At 40.9% G+C, this 17,651-nt stretch overlaps 1 non-coding gene and 1 pseudogene across 1 annotated transcript; both read left to right on the top strand.

Moving 5' to 3' along the window:
- Positions 1–13,565: 13,565 nt before the first annotated feature.
- Positions 13,566–13,674, top strand: LOC141621276 (small nucleolar RNA R71). The gene has a single exon (XR_012532191.1). It is a non-coding gene; the product is annotated as a small nucleolar RNA R71 (small nucleolar RNA).
- Positions 13,675–16,948: 3,274 nt separating this feature from the next.
- Positions 16,949–17,047, top strand: LOC141619775 (small nucleolar RNA R71; annotated as a pseudogene).
- Positions 17,048–17,651: the final 604 nt, after the last annotated feature.

The following is a 17,651-nucleotide window of genomic DNA, read 5'->3' as shown; positions in this document are numbered from 1 at the left end:
GTATTATTAGTGGTTCTCATGGTTCTCATCATCCTAGTGGTTCTCATATGATCCCGAATATATATATATATATATATATATATATATATATATATATATATATATATATATATATATATATATATATATATATATATATATATATGCTTGTACTTATCATATCTGGGCTTAAAGGAACTCGGCCAGGATTAATGGCATACTGATGGTCCCTTCTTTGGTGGTTCAGAAGATCATAGAAAAGATGAGGCAAAGAATCGAATTTAAATGTAATGCAAAAGTGAGTAGATGAGAGGAAGTCTGGCTTGATCAGTTGGGAATTAGATTGTAAGGTTGGTCCTTATGGGATTCGAACCTGACAAAGTTTGGTTTTTGTGTTTATGTAAGTTAGATACCTTGTAATATGGTTTTTTGATATATATATATATATATATATATATATATACAGTTCTGCACTACAAATAAAGAACATGTTTTTGGAATTTTTGAAAATTTTCAATTTTTATCATTTTTCAAATTTTTGAGTTAGATGTTAAATGTTAGAATGTTAGACTTTCCCATCCCCACAGTGGTATGGACATTGTCCTCAATGGACAATACGATAGGAAATTTATGAAAATGCAAGCTATACTAGAATGCATGAATTCTATACTAGATGCAAACTATATGATAAATATAACAAATGATGCAAACTAAAGCTCTCCTATATGATGCATGCTCTCAATTAGGTTGGAGAGCCAATTTGAATTGTGGGTTAAAGTGCTTTGCCAACCTCGTTATCAAGCCTCCATTAACAATAAAAGTCGCGCCATCCTTCTCTTTTTCAATGTCCAACCATCTTTTAATCAATAAATGAAGAATTTTATAGTATTTGTCGGACTTCCCATTGATTCTCATGAAGGATTCAAGGTTGGCAAGATCTAGCTCGGTCAAGTGATTAGCTTCTTTTCGAGCTATCAAGGTATTAGCCATAAACTTATGCCAATACCTAATACCCGGATGATGAATGTATAAGGTATGGCATTCCCGGAAGGTGGTCAACTCACGACCGGCAATGGCTTTCTAAAGGGGTTTGGCATTAAACTCCGGTGGCTTTTTGAAGAAGCTTCGATAATCTTTAAGCCCGAATACCTCACCTAGATCACTTTTGTACATTGTCCTACTCTTGTTTACAATGGCGAAATTCGACAAATTTCCGAGTCTCAATGTTATACTCCCTCAAAGAACTAATGAATTCTAAGATTAAGGAGGGGTAAGTTAACTCATTCATCTCAAATATGGTAGATAACCCCATGGACTTGAAAATGCCTTGGTTTGTTCAAGCGCTCCCAATTTATCCAAGGTATCTTGGCACACAAATTTAGTAGCAATATTCTTTTTCTTGGCTAGGGATTCGAATGCAATTCTATGCTTATCGGAAATAAAAGTTACCTCCGGAAAATCTTTCAATTGCTCAACCTCCGGGATAGTGGTAGTAACTTCTTCAATAGCATCAATGGTATCCCTAGCTTGCTACCTTTGATGTCGAACCACTACTAATGCTTTTGATGCAAGAGCTTGTTGCCTCTTGGAACATTTTGGGGACTTTTGTGCTTTGGTATTGCCTTTGGTCCTTGCTATGATGATTCTCCTTTCAATTTGATATCAACAAACCTAGAATAAACTTGAATGCTCCTTTCTTCTTTTAATTTCAATCAAATGTTCAATCAATTTGAGGTTTTCGGATTTCACCCTAACCCTAGAAGTTTTGATTGAATTTGTGAAGATTTTGATGTTGAATGATCTTCTTGTTGATAAAGGAAGGATTTGAATTGTTTTGAGCAAGTTTGCAATTGATTTTGGTGAATTTGGTTGAGAAATTTGTGTTTTTGGATGAGAAGATTGATTGTTGTAGCGAGGGAAAATGTTGTGTTTGTGTTTGAAGAAGAATAGAAATGAAGAATGAAGAATAGAAGTCCCGTGTTTTTTGTCTAACAGAAGGTCAGGACGGGCGGCTCCAAATGAGGTCGGCGGATTCTTAGGCAGTGAAAAATCTTGCACTTTAGGGACGGGCGTCTTGGGCTCAGGTCGAGCGGGTTGAGCCTGAGGGACGCTCGTCTGAAGACGACTCGGGCGGATTTCTTCACAGCACTTAATTTCAATTCTTGCCTTGCTCCAATACCCACGGGCTTAGGTTTGCTCGTGGGGATCCCTTTCCCGCAATCCTTGATTCTTTATTTCTCATTCCTTTGTCTATAAAGGCATGGCTAGCCTAAGCAATTGCTTCCCCACACTTGATCATGAAACACTACACATTTTAAGCACATTAAAATCCGTCCCTCACTTGCTCTCATGTTAAAAAATTCTATAGCAAAGCATATAAAAATGCAAAGCAAAAAGTAAAATAATGCAACAAATTAAATGAAATGCAAGTTAAGTGGTTACAATATTTACAAATGGTAGTTTAGGGAGGACTCCACCAAACTCTCCTTTTCTTGAGAGGTGTCAAGGGGGAAAAGCCAAGGCGTTATTGATGTTGCTCAACACCTTGTAGAAGTAATCAAAGGGTTGTTCATTTCAGTGATAAAGGTCTTGGATAGACCATGGCACATTGTTGTCTTCATTCATGTAGTAGTCTGAGTCAATGTTATGGTGACAAGGATCTACAAAGCCTTGGTCTAGAGTCATAGCATTCCCAATGTAAGGGTTAACAAGTCCTTCATACTCGTCATCTCATAGACCACACACTTCTTTTGCTTCTTCCCTTATGTAGGGAGGATCATGAGTTGGCAAGAGCAACTATTCTTTGTTGTTGTCATGGCCAAAGAGGCCTTCATTGAAACTTGTCATGAGGGGTGAGCTTTTCAAGCTCTCATTGTTGTTATGAAAAATTTCATGCTCTCCGAATAGAGCCACTTCAATATCATCCACATCTTTCTTCCAATTCGACGGTGTTTCTTTGCCCTTCTTTCTAGGATATTCATCTTTCATTTGACCCTTGAATGGTGATTCCATTTTCTTCTTGTTACCTTCCCGACTATAGTGATCAACTATAAAGCATGGCTCAAACAAGTTGGGAGCTCTCATAGTCTAATAAAGATTAAAATTGATAGTTTCATCACCAACTTCAAGTGTGAGCATCCCATGCTTTACATCGATCACCGCTCCGGCGGTGTGCAGGAATGGTCTTCCTAGAATGATTGGAAAGTTGGAATCTTCTTCCATATCAACAATGACAAAATCCTCCGGTATGAATAACTTTCCAATTCTTACGGGTACATCTTCCCATGCTCCGAGTGGTTTCTTTGTTGACCGGTGTGCCATTTGTACCGTCATGTTAGTTGATACCGTCGTTTAGTTTCAAAATTAAATTTATAATTCCAAACTAAAACTATAGCTAGTGATAGTAAGGGTCGAACCACAGAGAGACAAGCTCGATTTTGTTTGCTATTTTTCAGTCTATAAAGTAACAACTAATTGGGGGTTTTGAAATTGATTGATTAACTGGCTAATTGCTAAAATGAATATTCTCAACAAGGTAAAAAGAGGATCGGGAATTTCGGTTCACCATGGCAAATAACAGGTCAGTCAAGCAGCAGAGGTCTCATAATACGGTCTCAGGGAAAATAAGCTAGTCTTTCGATCAAAGCTCAAATAACCTCACGGTCTAATAATTCCCTAGAATTTATCAAAGCTTTCACTCAAGAGAAATTCTAAATCTAATGATAAATCAAATTACCAATCTTTAAATCTAGCAATGAAATCTATCAAAAGATAACAAGACCAATACGGAAGAACTCATGCTACACAACAATCCTAATTTCATACCATGGCTCACCTTATTCCCAATCAAAGGAATTACCTACGCATAATCATAACTACACCAATTGCGAAATTAATAAATAAGAACAAATTCAACATGATGGAATCTAACTTAGAACAAAAGGGAGAAATTCGATTGCTGAAATCAAATGAATGAAACAAGAATCAAAATAACAAGGGAAAAACAAGAAAGAGGAAGGATTGCATAAAAAGCTTACTAATTGAATTTCAAGAACAAAGCATTCTAATCAAGGTTTCCGTCTCTCAAGCTAGATCTGAAAACTAAGTTTTTTCAGAATGAAAAGCATAACCTAAAAGTTGCTGCGTTCTACTGATAAAAAGATACTGAAAGTTAATTACAAGTTGGGCCTTTAAAAGTCTAACACGGAGAAAAAGATATCAGCTCGAAATCAGGTCGATCGACTGGGCAGCACGGTCGATCGACTGATTACTCGGAACAGTAGCTTCTGACTGAGCTCCAGTGGTCGATCGACTGAAAGGCGTAGTCGATCGACTGAAAATGCTGTGCAGTGGCTCCTTGTTGCTTCCAATCAACTCTTCACTCCTTGCACGCATCCCAAGGTGAGTGAATGAACTCTCCTTCCTCTTGGCTTCCTTGAACTTGCTTCCGGAGGACGAATTTGGCTTGATTCAGCCAACTTCCACGCATTCCTACAATAAATCATAGAAAATGCAAAGTAAACCGTTTCGGGAGAAATAGCAGCCTTAAGCTACCAATTATGCGTAGAAATACATGCCAAAACCACAGATAAAGTGTATAGAATATGCACGTATCAAATCTCCCCAAACCAAATCTTGCTTGTCCCCAAGCAAGCACTATGACCCGTATAAAAAACAAAATGGAAAGGAGTACATTTCAGAGCTAACTACAAGTCAATGCCAAACCATTTAATGCCCAAAGTCAACTACTGCAAAGCTTAAATCAAGCGAACAAATTTATGCATATCATAGAATTAAGTCGGGCGTTCGACCTTGCAAGACTCATACAATCGGACTCTCCCGGATCGCTCTTCTCTCAGCAAAGCAAATGGTAAGATAATATGTAAAAGAGAGAGAAGAAAAGTATAGTCTCTCACCTAGACTGCGACCGACAAAACATGTATGCTTGACTAGCATGAATAATGATTCTATTTACCGTACATACGCATAGCCACCGTCAAGGACTATCACATGCCGAACTATTGCAAAATTTGGATATGTGAAGCTAAGTGGGAAAGAAGGGCAAAACAATTATGGGAAAGTGAAGGTAAGAGCCAAGCTAGCACCTAACGAACCATCAGAAACCGAATCCCGTTCTTCCAACTCAATAAAAAATAACCATGCCTTTATTGACTAGGCAACACAAAAATCCAAACGAACGCCTCCAAATCAAGAGGTAAGCACATGAGGCGTGTCTTTATTTCAGCCAAGACTTTATTATTTTCAAGACTCTTTTTTTTTTCTCTGTTTCTTTCTTTTTCTTTCATTTTCATTTTTTTTTTTCAAAATCTGAACTTGTGGTCGATCGACCAATGATGGCAGTCGATCGACCACCCTGCACACTCCAGAGCATTCTGCCCAGGTAAACATACTTCTTTTTTTTCATTTTTTTCTGAAATTTTTTTTCTTTCTTCCTTTTTTCAGGCTGAAGTAAATCCTTCACTTCTCAAAAATACCCGCTCCAACATTACAAGAGCGAACCAAAACAGCTTGAATCAACAAATTCCTCTACTACTTCCTAGCTTGGCACAATGGTAGGCTAAGTATGGGATGTAGTTGAGGGCAACTGGCAATTTTGGTTTATAGTGGAGTTAATGGGGTAAAATGAGAAAGGGAGGATGCAATAGTTCTCCAAACATGCAATACCGACCACAAACCAATGCGTATAGGCAATAAGCAATCAAAACTCATACACGTGCAAAACATGAAATGAAGGGAGTAACTACTCTCAAACCTAAATTAACCGGTCATAAATGTCACCAGTTATAGGCTCTATATCTCAGAGGGTATAAGTAGTTTGCCAAAAGTAATGAGTCAAGTCTAATTGCCCGAAATGGATTCCATAACAAAATTTGAGAAATCACTTTTAATTCTTGCTAAGCAGCTATGAAAAGGCAAGGAATGACATATTTGACTAATAGAGCAAAATCACATTAAAAACTCCAATCCGACTCAGCTATGTGCAAAAGTAAACGTGATATTTTTGGTTTTTATGAATTTTTTCAATTTTTTTTTTTTTTTTTTTTGAATGGATGAAAAATAAAAACAAATGCAAACAGAAATGCACTAAACATGTGACTGAAATGCAATAAAGACAAATGCAGATGCAAAACCAAAAGGCATATGCAAATACCCTCCCTAAACCAAAACGCACAATGTCCCCATTGTGCTCAACAGCAAATCACCAGCAGGAAAAATGGGAGAATAAAAGCATAAAAAGTAAAAGGAAGGGAAAGGAGAAAGGAAAACAACTCACAAAATACGACCTCCCCAAACCAGCCAAAAACGGGGAGGTCACCACCATCTAATCTCCACCCTCGTAGTCAGAGTCACTGTCCTCTCCGGACCCCGAGTCACTCTCCTCCTCAGCAGCAGCAGCGGGAGTGGCCCTCCTGGAACCAGAGGCACCAGCAGTAGGAGTGGGAGGGGGTCTTCTGGCGGGCTGTGGGTAACCACCAGCAGGAGGGACAAAGTAAGAAGGGTGAGCCCAGTCACCCTGTGGAAGCACCCCCCCCCCCCCGAGCTAGCTCCTCGTAGACCGGGTACAGGGCGATGGCCGTGTCCAACCTGTGCTCGTTGAAACTCCTGCATAAATCACCCAAGACACGTGACATTGCCCTCTGGTCCATGACCGGAGGGACAACTAAGGAGGTAGGTGGCCGAAAAGTGGATGTACCAGCAGGAGGGGTGGTAGTGGAGGTAGGGGGTGCCTGTGAAGAGGAGGCACGAGCCCTCCTCGAAGTGCTAGCAGAAGGTGTGGCCGCCACCAGAGGAAGCCTGTAACTAGGCAGGGGCGGCCGAGCTGCCCCCTCAACAGTGGTAAGGGGCAGGACAGGAGGGTAGCCCGTGACAGGGATGTGGTCACAGATGAAAGAATCAATCTTCCACCGCATCTGTCTATCGATCCAATAGACACCCCTCGCGTAAGAGAGGTCCATAAAACACAGCTCAGGGTCAATGGGGTCCTCCTGTCGAGGGAAAAGTAAAACAAGGCGGTTGGCGATACGTGTCACCAAACCGCCACAGGCAATGGTGGTCAAGTTGCCCTCACTTACAGTCTGAAAGTGAGCGGCGGTCAAGTAGGCAATGTTATAGATGCGGGCTCTCCGACGCTCAACGTTCAGATAGCCCGCCAAAATCGACAGCTCAATATTATTCACATTATTAGACTCTTTACGGCCAAAAATGGTATTACCCATTAGCCGTAGAAAATAGCGAAGAGGGGGCAAGTGGACGGAAGTGCCCGTCATCCTCGACCCGTAAGTGCCACCGATACAAGACCACATGGTCCGGTGAGTGTCAGAGGGGTCCGAGGTTCTGGCCTCGGAGTAAAGACCCAGAAAACCCGCAAAATCAGCAAGTGTCAGAGAATAATTGACATTAAAAAGGCGAAAGGAAATGCAGGGTTTGGTCGCATCAGCCTCAAAGGCTTCGGAATCAAAAGCGTAAGAGGAAAAGAATTCAAGGGTCAAAACATAATATGTTAACTCAGCCATGTCCACAAGACCTTTCATACCCGTCCCATTTAGCAGGGACACGACCGACTCATAACAGCCTAGTTTCTCCAAAGTGTCTTTATGGAGAAACCGGGTGGCTGTGACCTTCCTACTCGAAACAAAGAAGGAAAATTTTGCGCGCTGAATAGGTTTAGCAAAGATAACCTGCGGATAGTCAGGTAGACTATCCGTAGTGGCTTCTATCATCAGAGGCGGTCCGCGTGGCCGCTTAGCAGGCCTTTGGCTCGACTTCCCCTCCTGCATTGGCTCCTTCCGTTTTGTCATTCTTGTTCCTGCAAAAGAATCAAATTAGCAACGATTAACCAACTTAAGTTTCAATTTCTAGAAACCCGAATCAAATCAGATGATCCACGCAAATTAGGGTTTCAAAAATTTGGGGAAAACTGAAATAACCGTCTCCTAGTTGCTAATTAGTGTCGAAAATCAAAGGAAAAAGGTTAGAATAAGCAATTAAAGTATATAAATGACCAGAAATCACACCCTAAAATCGTTTTCCCCAAATCGATTTTTTTCGTCTCAAGGGCACATTACTCGAAAATTTCGCATGGAGCTTCAGCAAAACTCGAATAAAAAGCATAAAGATGGGATTAGAGACATACCTTGAAGAACTTTGAAGATTAAAGCAATAAAAATCAAGTGATTAAGACGGGATGTAGGTGAAAATCGCAGCAGGGGGAAACTTAGGGTTTCTTTTGTTTTTCAGATTTTTGGGAAGTGAATGAATGAGAAAATAAGGATGAAAACTTCCCTTATTAACTGCCTTTGAACCCGCGGACTGGTCGATCGACCAGTTTACTTGGTCGATCGACCGATCTTCCATATTCATGGCTTCTGGACTCCCTTTGGCGGTCGATCGACTATTTGACCCAGTCGATCGACCACCTCTCTATTCACAGTACCCTCTGTTCTCTTTGTGTCAGTCGATCGACTGAAACTCCTGGTCGATCGACTGAAAAACCTGGCAATTTAGCTCAAATTCGTCAAACTTGTTTCCCGACTTAATCCCCGTTTGTCTCACAACATCGAGTAAACCACTTACGCACTTTGCATAAAATAAATTCCTGCAGAAATCATCAAAGGCGTACAATTTTCCCAAACCAAGAAATTACAAATGCATGAAATTAAAGGAAACAAAACAAGAAAACGTAAAATGCAAATTGAATGAAAAAAACAAAATAGAAATCCTAAATTACAAAAAAAGATACAACTGGGTTGCCTCCCAGTTAGCGCTGGTTTAAGAGGTCCCGCACGACCCTTTTACCTCACTTTTCATCATCTGATAGCGGGTCGAAGTACAAAACCTCGACCTTCCCAACATATGCATCTGATCCATGATAGTGCTTCACATATTGGCCATTTACCTTGAACCTTTCTCCAGCAGAGGTCTCCAATTCAACTGATCCGAACTTTATGACAGCTGTGACCGTATAGGGGCCGGTCCACCTGGATTTCAGCTTACCAGGAAATAAACGGATACGAGCGTTAAAGAGAAGTACCTTATCGCCAATATGGAACTCGCGCTTGATGATTCTCTTGTCGTGCCAGCGCTTTGATTTCTCCTTGTAGATCCTCGCATTGTCATAGGCCAGCAGCCTAAATTCCTCTAGCTCATTCAGCTGTGTCATGCGTTTCTCACGAGAGAGGTTAGGATCCAAATTCAAATCACAAATAGCCCACCAAGACTTACGCTCTAACTCAACAGGTAAATGACATGTCTTACCATAAATCAATCGGTACGGTGACATCCCGATTGGCGTTTTAAACGCAGTTCTATAAGCCCATAAGACATCAGCTAACTTAAGACTCCAATCTTTCCGTGATTTAGAAACAACTTTAGCTAAGACTTCCTTCAATTCTCTGTTAGAAACCTCAACCTGACCACTAGTTTGGGGATGATACCCCAAACCTCTACGATGTTGGACACCGAATTAGTCAATAAAGCACTAAGTTGTTTCTCTTTAAAATGCATTCCCCCATCGCTAATGACAACCCGAGGGACACCAAAACGAGGGAAAATAATCTTTTTAAACAATTTAATCACGGCCTTTGCATCGCAATGGGGAGTAGCAATAGCTTCTACCCATTTGGATACATAATCTACAGCTACGAGGATATATTTATTACCTTGATCGCTCGGAAAAGGTCCTTGATAATCAATGCCCCGGACATCGAAAATCTAAACCTCAAGAATGCCTACCTGTGGCATCTCATGTCTCTTGGAAATATTCCCCGATCTTTGACAAGCATCGCACTCAAAGAACAAAACTGCGACAACTGCATGTAAAGTAGGCCAATAAAAACCAGATTGGAGTACCTTAGCTACGGTCCTGGACGGACCGTGATGACCACCATAAGCAGAAGAGTGGCAAGTCTCTAGGATATCCTTCACCTCCCACTGAGGTACGCATCTCCGGATGAGACCGTCTGCGCATTCCTTGAAGACATAAGGATCATCCCAAAAATATTGCCTAGCATCATAGGCAAACCGCTTCTTCTGCTGCCATGAAAGCTCGGGTGGTATCCTACCTGTCACAGCAAAGTTAGCAAAATCAGCAAACCACGGAGGTGGATAAGACCCTGAAGTAGTAATAGCTAACAAACTCTCATCAGGGAAAGAATCATTAATAGGCAATAAATCCTCCCTTTCTGTCAGCGGCAAACGAGTTAAGTGGTCAGCTACCACATTCTCTGCTCCTTTCTTATCTCTGATCTCCAAATCAAACTCCTGCAAAAGGAGTATCCACCTCAAAAGCCTCGGCTTCGCATCTTTCTTAATAAAAAGAGTCTTCAACGCTGCATGGTCAGTATAAACAATAACCTTAGAACCTAACAAATAAGACCGAAATTTGTCTAAGGCAAAAACAACAGCTAGAAACTCTTTCTCAGTGGTAAAATAGTTGACTTGATCCTCATCCAGAGTTCGGCTCGCATAGTATATGGCATTCAAAGCTTTATTCTTTCGCTATCCCAGAACTGCACCGATTGCATAGTCGCTGGCATCACACATGATCTTAAATGGGAGGTCCCAATCAGGCGGCTGAATGATTGGCGCGGAAACTAGGGCCTCCTTTAACCTGTGAAAAGCGACATGGCACTCATCAGTAAATTCAAAGACAGCATCCTTAAGGAGCAATTGTGTAAGTGGTTTAGCAATTTTTGAAAAATCCTTAATGAAACGCCGGTAGAAACCAGCGTGACCAAGGAAACTCCTCACTCCTTTAACATTCACGGGAGGAGGTAATTGCTCAATCACCTGCACCTTTGCTTTGTCAACATGTATACCTTTGTCAGAAATCAGGTGCCCTAAGACAACTCCCTCATTGACCATAAACTGACACTTTTCCTAGTTTAAAACAAGATTAACATCTATACAACGCTGCATGACTTTATCAAGGTTAGCTAAACAACGATCAAAGTCACTACCATAAACTGAGAAATCATCCATGAATACTTCCATAATATTCTCTATATAATCAGAAAAAATCCCCATCATGCACCTCTGAAAGGTAGCAGGGGCATTACACAATCCGAAAGGCATTCTACGATACGCAAAAACACCCTGTGGACAGGTAAAAGTAGTCTTACTCTGATCGTCCGGATGAATAGGGATCTGAAAGAACCCTGAATATCCGTCTAGAAAACAGAAAAATTTGTTAGAAGCAAGTCTTTCAGTCATTTGGTCAACAAAAGGGAGGGGGAAATGGTCTTTCTTGGTGGCGGCATTCAACTGTCTATAATCAATGCACATCCGCCACCCTGTCACTACTCGAGTTGGTATTAATTAATTTTTATCATTTTTAACCACGGTAGTCCCTCCTTTCTTCGGGACTACCTGAACTGGGCTAACCCACTTGGAGTTGCCAACTGTATAAATAATACCTGCATCAAGTAGTTTCATCACCTCAGCCATAACAACTTCCTGCATCTTCGGGTTCAACTTGCGTTGACCCTGTCTATAAGGCTTGTGGCCTTCTTCCAACTCTATCCTGTGCATACAGACATCAGGGATGATGCCCTTAATGTCATCCAAAGAGTAACCCAAAGGCTTCCTGTTTTTCTTAAGTACACACATCAAAGCAGACAGCTGGTCATCATTGAGCTTAGAGCTAACAATAGCTGGGTACTGCTCCGTATCATCTAGAAAAACATACTTAAGATTAGGAGGAAGTGGCTTACGCTCCGGTACCTTTACCTCTGCAGCATAGACAGAATCAGCTTCAATGGTGTAGCAAGTGTTCACCAAATTATCGTTGGCCAGGCTCAAAAGCATCTCATCTTCTTCTTCATTGAGCTTGTAGCTCTCCATTGAGGCAACCAAAGCATCTGGCTCCTCAGCATTCTCCACTGTATTACCTTCACACTCATCTGAATGGGTTAGATCAGCTAAGGGATCATTGGCTAAGGATTCCCTCCAATTACAAGTAACAACCCTGTCAACAATATCAATGGAATAACACGTATCTTCATCAGCAGGTTCAGTTGCCTTGTGAGCAAGACTGAACTCAATGGTGTCATCCCCTACCTCTAAGGTGATGGTTCCGCGTTTGACATCTATATCATGACCCATTTGTATGTAAGAACGGTCTGCCTAAAATAATAGGTATCGACTATCCTCCGCAATGTCCAAAACAACGAAATCGACGGGGAATAAAAAACTTACCCACTCGAACGGGTACATCCTCTAGAACACCTATAGGTCTCAGAGTCGATCTATTTGCCATTTGAACGGTAATATCGGTCACCTTAAGTCTACCAATGTTTAACCTTTCGCAAACGGAATACGGCATGACACTAACACTGGCCCCTAAGTCACAAAGGGCCTTTCCAATTACGTGGTTACCTATAGTGCAAGGAATTGAAAAACGCCGGGTCCTTTAATTTAGGTGGCACATTAACTTGTGAAAGAGCATTACATTCCTCCACAAACGCAACATTACCATCATCACGAAAATTTCTCTTACGATTCAAAATATCTTTCATAAATTTAGCGTAAGAGGGTACCGGGTAATTAAATCGGTGAAAGGAATGTCACCTCGAGATTCGGACCATCTCCGAAACTTACCAAACTTACGCTCCACTTGGTAGCCTTCAAACGCTCCGGATACGGGATCGCAACACGGCCGTAGGATCGGTAACCTTCGGCTTCCATAGGTTTAAAACCCCGTCAAATCATCAATGAGTGACGAATCATGCAAACTAGTTTGGATTTGCATCCCGCTCTGGAGATCCGATCGATCGATGGTATGGGTGGTCGATCGACCAAGTAAGTGGCGTGAACAGTTTCTGTCGTAATTAACGTCATCAGGTATCTCGATCGATCGATCGAGGATGTTGGTCGATCGATTTGGATGTGCTAGGTGTGAATAGTTTCGACCGAAACTATTTTGTCTGACAATTCAGTCGATCGACTGGGAATGTTGGTCGATCGACCAACAGTACTGGCATTCAGACTCGTTTTTGCATCAAAATTTAAACGAGCTTCTTCATCATTTCCCGAGTCTTCCTTTGGCTTGTCGGGACTTTCATAAGAAAGGCCACTTCTGAGATTGATGGCATTGATCGTCTCAACCGGCCCTTCACATTTAATTGAAGAATTAGCGGCTTGCTTAGCCTCCATATTCTCCAATTGTTTCACAAAATTCCGTGAGGACTCAATCCCGGCTGCTTCCATATTCGCCACTTGAACCAAAAGGAGTTGGACCATCTCTCTCAACTTCTCGATCTCATCAGAGTTTTGAACAGGAATCTCGACTTTCTCCTTAGAAGCTTCAGAAATCTCGAGTTTCTCGAGACGGGTAGAATTGGAAGTTATAAGTGTCACAACAGCAGTCATGTCTTCACTTTGCTTTCGTGACTTTCCACGTGAACTTCCAAACTCAGCTTTATGGACTGCTATCTCCTCAATGGTGTTCCAACCTTTACTTTGACCGGTATTATTTTGAAACCTGCCATTAGCAGCTGCATCCAAGATGACCTTGTAATCATCATATAAAGCATTGTAAAATAGATTGCAAAAATACCATTCTTTGGAAACCATGATGAGGGACGACTCCGACCAAACTTTTGAAACGTCCCCATGCTTCACAAAAATCTTCGTCGGCTCCTTGCTGAAAACTCGTGATTTTACCCTTCAAGGCATCAGTCTTTGAAAGCGGGAAGTACTTCTTGTAGAAGGCTAGTGCTAAAGATGTCCAATCGGTGACTCCAGCTGCTACTCTATCGAGGTAGCGATACCAATCTTGCGCCGAATCCTTCAAGGAGTATAAGAACATAAACCCCTTTACTTCATCTTGAGTTACCCCCTCCGGTATAGGTATTGAACACCAATAGTCCGTGAAAATTTCCATATGTTTCAAGGGGTCTTCATCGCGAGACGCTGAGGAACTGGTTTCGTTCCACTAAATCAATATAAGAGGAACGAAACTCGAATTTACCGGTAGTAGGAGTAGGTAACTGGCGCCCCTTTGGAAGGTGGTGCTCCTTTGGCTGAAAATTATCATATATCGTAGCCATAATTTCCAAAGTCAGAGTACTCAAGTCTTCCTCTCAAAAACATGTCTTCTAACTGTGCAAAAGCAAAACTAGAAGCAAAGGTAAGCAACGGTCTCAAGGAACAAAAGTTCCTTGAGACAAGAAAAATAAACTAAAATAAAGCAAACAGAATTACACCGTCTCCCCGGCAACGGCGCCAAAATTTGATACCGTCGTTTAGTACCAAAATTAAATTTATAATTCCAAACTAAAACTATAGCTAGTGATAGTAAGGGTCGAACCACAGAGAGACAAGGTCGATTTTGTTTGCTATTTTTCAGTCTATAAAGTAACAACTAATTGGGGGTTTTGAAATTGATTGATTAACTGGCTAATTGCTAAAATGAATATTCTCAACAAGGTAAAAAGAGGATCGGGAATTTCGGTTCACCATGGCAAATAACAGGTCAGTCAAGCAGCAAAGGTCTCATAATACGGTCTCAGGGAAAATAAGCTAGTCTTTCGATCAAAGCTCAAATAACCTCACGGTCTAATAATTCCCTAGAATTTATCAAAGCTTTCACTCAAGAGAAATTCTAAATCTAATGATAAATCAAATTACCAATCTTTCAATCTAGCAAAGAAATCTATCAAAAGATAACAAGACCAATACGGAAGAACTCATGCTACACAACAATCCTAATTTCATACCATGGCTCACCTTATTCTCAATCAAAGGAATTACCTACGCATAATCATAACTACACCAATTGCGAAATTAATAAATAAGAACAAATTCAACATGATGGAATCTAACTTAGAACAAAAGGGAGAAATTCGATTGCTGAAATCAAATGAATGAAACAAGAATCAAAATAACAAGGGAAAAACAAGAAAGAGGAAGGATTGCATAAAAAGCTTACTAATTGAATTTCAAGAACAAAGCATTCGAATCAAGGTTTCCGTCTCTCAAGCTAGATCTGAAACCTAAGTTTTTTCAGAATGAAAAGCATAACCTAAAACTTACTGCGTTCTACTGATAAAAAGATACTGAAAGTTAATTACAAGTTGGGCCTTTAAAAGTCTAACACGGAGAAAAAGATATCAGCTCGAAATCAGGTCGATCGACTGGGCAGCACGGTCGATCGACTGATTACTCGGAACAGTAGCTTCTGACTGAGCTCCAGTGGTCGATCGACTGAAAGGCGTAGTCGATCGAATGAAAATGCTGTGCAGTGGCTCCTTGTTGCTTCCAATCAACTCTTCACTCCTTGCACGCATCCCAAGGTGAGTGAATGAACTCTCCTTCCTCTTGGCTTCCTTGAACTTGCTTCCGGAGGACGAATTTGGCTTGATTCAGCCTACTTCCACGCATTCCTACAATAAATCATAGAAAATGCAAAGTAAACCGTTTCGGGAGAAATAGCAGCCTTAAGCTACCAATTATGCGTAGAAATACATGCCAAAACCACAGATAAAGTGTATAGAATATGCACGTATCATTAGTGCCCTTGAGTTCTCCCACTCCTAATCTTTCACATACCGAATATGGCATGACACTTACCCTTGTACCTAGATCACATAGTGCTTTATTGATAGTGGTGTCGCCAATGGTATATGGGATAGAAAAGCTTCCTGGATCTTTGAGCTTAGGTGGGGAATTCCCTTGAAGTATGGCACTACTTACTTTGGTGAATGCGATGGTCTCCAATTTTCTTATAGACTTCTTCTTGGTAAGAATATCATTCATGTATTTCGCATAAGCTATCGCATGATTGATCAATTCCGTGAATGGGATGGAAACCTCAAGGTTCTTCACAATCTCCATGAACTTTCCAAGTTGCTCACCAAGCTTGGGCTTGGCTTGGCGACTTGGAAACAAAAGTCTAATCACAATAGGCTCTTTCTCGACTTCTTTGGCCTTCTCATCGTTTCTCTTTTTCAAAGTGTCATTGGTGGTGATTGTTTCTACTATGTTAGGATTTCTCCTCAAAGGTTCCATCACATCTCTTGTTTTGATACTTTCAACCACAACCTCTTCCATTGGCTCCTTGGGTCCCTAATATTGTATACCACTCCTTAAGTGAATGACATTGATAGTTTCATGTCTTATAGGAGGATTACCTTGAGGAGGTAATTGTCCTTTTTGCCTTTGGGAGTTTGAAGAGGCCAACATCTTGGTATGAGCAAGGATATTGTTGATGGTAGTGTCTTTGGCTTGGCTATATTTTTGCATTTTAGTGAAAAATTCTTGTTGGTTCTTTTGCATTTGGATGACCGCTTTTTGAACATCAAAAGCTTGGTCATGGGATTTATTGTAAGATGGTTGGTTTTGGATTCCTTGATTTTGGTTGAAGTAGGTTCTTTGAGTAGGATTTCTCATTGGAGGTGGGGTGTATGTTGTTTGAGGATTTTGAACATTTCGTCTTTTGTATGAGAAATTTGGATGGAATTTGTTGTTTTAAATGTAATAGTTGGATGAAGGGGTGCCATTCTTGTATGCTTCAAAAGCATTCACTTGCTCACTTGTGCCCCTACACTCTTGTTGATCATGTCTCAAAGTTCCACAATTCTCACACACTCCATTTGGAATAGAAGAGGTTGCCACCATGGCATTGACTTGTTGCTTGGGTGATTGAGAAGCTTCATTCATCTTGGCAATGGCCTTATCAAATTTCAAGTTCATTGTGTCAATATGGGAGCATAGTTGGGCACCCAAATTGGCACTCAATTGTGTGACGGAATCAACTTCATATCTCCCTCCCCTAGTAGCTTTTCTCGGCCTACTATATTGAGAGTTATGAACCGCCATCTGTTCTATCTTTGCCCAAGTTTGGTTGTCATCTACCACGGTGAATCTTCTATTAGAACCTATGTTGTGCACGTTCCTTGCATCTTCATACAACCCATTCCAAAATTGTTGTACTAGGAACCATTCGGTTAACCCATGATGAGGACAAGAGCAACATGTATCTTTTAATCTTTCCCATGCCTCATATAAGGACTCTTCATCTCTTTGCTTGAACCCGGTGATTTGGGCTCTTAACATGGTCGTTTTCTCCGGAGGGTAGAATTTCTTGTAAAAGGCAAGTGCTAAATTTTTCCATGAATCAATACCAAGAGTAGCCTTGTCTAGGCTCTTTAACCATTGTTTTGAGGTTCCGATCAAGGAAAAAGGAAACAATACCCATCGAATTTGATATTGAGTCACCCCCGTTTGAGAGATTGCATCACAATAGTCACAAAAAATCCCCATATGTAGATGGGGATCCTCACTAGGCATCCCTCCAAATTGACTTCTCTCAACTAATTGTATGAATGCGGATTTGGCAATGAAATTACCGGTTAAGTGGGGCGGTGTTGGAGTACCATTAGGTTCTCCTCGGTTGGTACTGAATGAGATGAAAACTTAGGCATTGTAGGTTGATTATGTGGTTGGTTTGAGATTGGGTTATCCTCTCCTTGTATTGCAAAAGAGTTGGTAAACTCAATATTATCTGATTGGACAATACCAATGTCCACAAGTTCTCCAATACCCACAATTGTCGAAGTTCCTCTAACAATTCTTCTAATATTTGTCAAAGTTCTTTCAATCTCGGGATCAATAGGCAAAACTGCACCTTGTGATCTCCTAGACATGCAAAA

This window comes from Silene latifolia, chromosome 1 (genome assembly GCF_048544455.1).
Source record: "Silene latifolia isolate original U9 population chromosome 1, ASM4854445v1, whole genome shotgun sequence".
NCBI classification, from domain to species: Eukaryota; Viridiplantae; Streptophyta; class Magnoliopsida; order Caryophyllales; family Caryophyllaceae; genus Silene; species Silene latifolia.
Note: the sequence above shows the minus strand (reverse complement) of the source record. Positions and strands in the feature narration are given on the sequence as shown.